Below are 4485 nucleotides of genomic sequence, written 5' to 3'. Positions count from 1 at the left end.
AAAATCCTACCGAGTGGAGAGCAAACCTCCCACTCGGGGGCTTAGCTGCAGCCCAGTGCTCGCCTAAGTTTTTGAAAATCCTACCAGTGGAGAGCAAACCTCCCACTCGGGGGCTTAGCTGCAGCCCAGTGCTCGCCTAAGTTTTTGAAAATCCTACCGAGTGGAGAGCAAACCTCCCACTCGGGGGCTTAGCTGCAGCCCAGTGCTCGCCTAAGTTTTTGAAAATCCTACCAAGTGGAGAGCAAACCTCCCACTCGGGGGCTTAGCTGCAGCCCAGTGCTCGCCTAAGTTTTTGAAAATCCTACCGAGTGGAGAGCAAACCTCCCACTCGAGGGCTTAGCTGCAGCCCAGTGCTCGCCTAAGTTTTTGAAAATCCTACAGAGTGGAGAGCAAACCTCCCACTCGGGGGCTTAGCTGCAGCCAAGTGCTCGCCTAAGAGTATTGGGGAACAAGTCGATTGCAATGAGTGCCTCGCTTTAATTTGCAAAAGACACCTCAAACCAAATGCAAACATATTCAACGTTGAATCCAAGTTGGGATAACACCTAACGGAACTGAAAGTGCTCAGGCACTAAGCCTGTTAAGGTTTGTCGGTTACAAAACTCACTCGGCATACCGAGGCAAATTTAAAGTATCAAGCTCAGAAGTTTTTTATCCCTCCTGTGGAGGGCTGGAAGGTGCAACAAACTCATCCAAGTCAACTCCATCTGCAATCCGAGTGGCAACGGCGATAAAGGTCTCCATGAAAGATCGGAAATCGTGCTTCTTGGTGTTAGCCACCCTAAGGGCCACCAGCTTGTCCTCTCGCGCATCCTTGCAGTGAACACGGACCAGAGACAGAGCAACATCCGCACCACACCTAGCCGAAGACTTCTTCCACTCCTGTACTCGACTTGGGACCTCGTTCAGTCGAGTCATCAGAGACTCGAGGTCGTTCTGGAGTGTCTCTCTTGGCCAGAGTGTTGTGTCGATGCGAGAAGTTGCGACCTTCAGCCTTGTGAGATAGTCGATGACGGCAGCAACGCGAGATTTAAGCCAGAGCACATTCATGGAGACTTCATCTTTCACGGGAGAGTTGATGGGATCTAGGTTTATTTCTAGTCGACCAGTCTCCTCTTCAAAGTTCTGGCAAAATTCTGCAAGCATAACCACCGAGTCAAGACAACAGTCGGAGATCACAGTTAAAATGTCTGTTTGATACAAAAGATTACCTTCAAGCATGAGGAATAGCTTCTTGGCGAGTCCACCCAGATAAGCCTCCAGATCGTTCTTCTTTCCCACCAACTCACTGGCCTTGCCATTCAGGGCAATCTTGTCACTTTTCAGTCGACTGACCTCCTTGTTGGCAGCATCAAGAGCAGCTTTCAAATTGGTATTTTCTTCTTCAAGCTTGGTGACTGAAGCCAGCTTCTCATCTGTGAGCTTGGTCTTCTCTAAAGCCGCTTTCTGCATCTCAGCCAAGTCAAGGTCTTTCTTCTTCAGGGCATCCCTCACTTTGTCTGCAAAGTTACAGTGAGATCAGACTCTAAAACAAACGAGAGGCAAAGGCAGTCGTCGAAGGCCTCACCAAACATACATTTAGCTTCCTCCTTCGCCTTCGTTAGGTTCTCTTGGGTCAGTTTCAGATCAAGCTCGAGCTGGATGTGTTTGTTCTCCAACTCAGTATAACGAGCCACAAGGTCGCAGGACTTCTACGAAGAACCAATCGACAGATGTCAAAGACAATTCACTTCCGAGTGACTAAGGAAAAATCATAGCGTTTCTAAGACTACGGCCGAATACAAACATTCGACCATAGTCTCGGGGACTACACCCAGTGGGTGCACTCAGCGTGCCCCCACTAGTTTCAACAGTTAGAGTCGACCAATCGACCAACAAAAAAAACGGGAGGTGTTCTTCAGACTGTAGTCGACTGCCAGCAGTCGACCACAGTCTCGGGGACTACACCTAGTGGGTGCACTCAGCGTGCCCCCACCGGTCTATGAATCTATTCGACCTAGTCGAGTAAGGAAAAAAGTTAAGACATAAAGACTATGGTCGACTGCCAGCAGTCCACCATAGCCTTGGGGACTACACCCAGTGGGTGCACTCAGCGTGCCCCCACTAACCCGGAATTTCAATCGACACACCCAGTGGGTGTAAGACAAACTCTAGGAATTTCAGAAAGAAGAGTTTCCAGATATCATATCCTTACAGAACAGGCAGTGATCGACTGACCTGAACATTACTCTAAAGAGCTGAACTGGCGTCATAGGCTGCCTGGCTAGCTTCTCGGATCGCCTTCACTTGCTCCATCATGACCCCCGCTTGGCGTATTACTTCTTTAGCAGCACTAGCTTGGTCTTCTGGGACGTGGTAGGTTGAGAAAAGCGAGGGTTGAGCAGCACTCGACGATGAAGGACGAGCACTTGTCAACGGCACCGCAAAGGTTATGATGGGCCGAGTGACATTGTCTCCCTCCACGACCAATGTCTCGGGTGCTGGCACGTCCTGAGTCACCTTGCCAGCAAACGCTTTCTTGTTCCTTCTCTGCCTCAGTGGTTCCTCGTCGTCGTTGTCGGGAAGGTCGATAACGACGTTAGATGAAGCTGCAGAAAAAGAATCAAAATTAGAGACAAGAAGCCAATCGACTGAAGACGGAACTACAAGAGTCATACCAGGTTTCGAAGTAACAGCATCCTCCATCTCCTGATCTTCAGCTCTGGCCGAGGTATCAGAAGTAGCAGCACTGCAGTTCCAGAAGTCAGTCGATTAGCTCGTGAGTCGACCAAGAATAAGTTCATGTGGAACATACAAACTTAAGCTACACCATTACCCTGAGATAGTGGGGATCACCATCTTCATCTTCGGCAAGACCTTCGTCGACTTCGACGACGCCACTCGAGATTGCTTCGGAGCTTTCTCAGTCGGCACCGGAGAAGTAGTCCGAGGGCGCTTGGACGACTGTGTGACGGTTGCGACCCCCTTACCACGCTCGGCCGCGGGATCATGGACAAGCTTCGAGCGTCTTTCCGAGCGAGGAGGTGCAACTTCCTCCTCCTCCTCCTCCTCTTCCTCCTCACCAGAGTCATCACCCTCATCATCGTCGTCAGCATCCGAATCCCACTCCTCCGGGCTTTCGCCCCCACTTCCTTCTTCCTCCTCAGTCGGCGTTTGCGCTCCATTGGGCATCGAGTATAACTTAGTGGTGGCCTGTCAGACAACAAAACAAGACGAAGGTCAGTCGACCAATTCGCAGTGAAGCAGAATGAATAAAGCAAGATTACAATTGGAGATAAGTGGTCATACCGTGTCCGGTGTGTAGGTACAGTCGAGTGGTGGGATCCTCCTAGCCCCTCGAGGGTTGTCCTTATTCCCTGTGATTGCGGTCACCCACCTCTCCAGTGTGGCGTCGTCGATCGCTTCTGGATGGACCCGAGTGGTGTCTTCGGTACCACAGTACAGCCACATCAGGTGGCCTCGGTACTGAAGCGGTTGGATGCGCCGTCTAAGGAAGACCTCCAGAAGATCCATACCCGTCACTCCGTCCCTAACGAGTTGGACTACGCGCTCCATCAACATTTTTACCTGAGCTTTCTCCTCAGGAAGCACCTTCAGAGAAGAGGGTTTGTCCACTCGGTCCATGGAGAACGGAGGGAGACCAGTCAACTGCCCTGGCATCGACTCGTCTTGGCAGTAGAACCAAGTCGACTGCCACCCTCTGACCGACTCAGGAAGGGTCATGGCCGGGAAAGTACTCTTATTCCTCATCGGAATCCCAAGACCCCCGCACATCTGGATAACCTTAGTCCTCTCATCATCCGGACTCACCTTTTTCACCGTCTGTGAGCGACAGGTGAATATGTGCTTAAAGAGACCCCAGTGTGGTTGACAACCCAGGAAGTTCTCGCACATGGACATGAAAGCGGCAAGATAGGCGATGGAATTGGGAGTGAAATGGTCGAGTTGCGCCCCAAAGAAATTCAGAAACCCTCGGAAGAAAACACTCGGTGACAGAGAGAATCCACGGTCTACATGAGTGGCTAGGAGAACGCACTCACCCTCCTGCGGTTGCGGTTGACACTCGGTCCCCGGAAGCCTTGCTGACCTGTGGGGGATCAGACCCTCGTTGGCCAGGTCATTGAGATCCGTCTCGGTGATGGTCGAGCGGATCCAATCCCCTTGGACCCAACCTTTTGGCAGGCGGGACCTTGACGAAGATCCACCCCGACTGGATGCTCTCCCCTTTGCTTTCCCCGTTGCCGTCGCCTTCTTTGTGCGCTCCAAGGCCGCCGTCTTCTCCTTCACCATTGTCGCTGGCGAAGCACGCGAGGAGTGGATAGGCGGAGGCGAGAGCAGGCACAGTGGGCGGAGGCAAAGAGGGCAGAGAGGAGAATGAGAAGGCACTATTCAAAAACCCTCGCCCGGCGCTTTATATAAGGACGCTTCCGAGTGGCTGACAAGTAGGCCCGGGCGGTCCTGTCACATCCCGAAACAGTCGCGCAC

This window comes from Triticum aestivum, chromosome 2B (genome assembly GCF_018294505.1).
Source record: "Triticum aestivum cultivar Chinese Spring chromosome 2B, IWGSC CS RefSeq v2.1, whole genome shotgun sequence".
NCBI lineage: Eukaryota > Viridiplantae > Streptophyta > Magnoliopsida > Poales > Poaceae > Triticum > Triticum aestivum.
Note: the sequence above shows the minus strand (reverse complement) of the source record.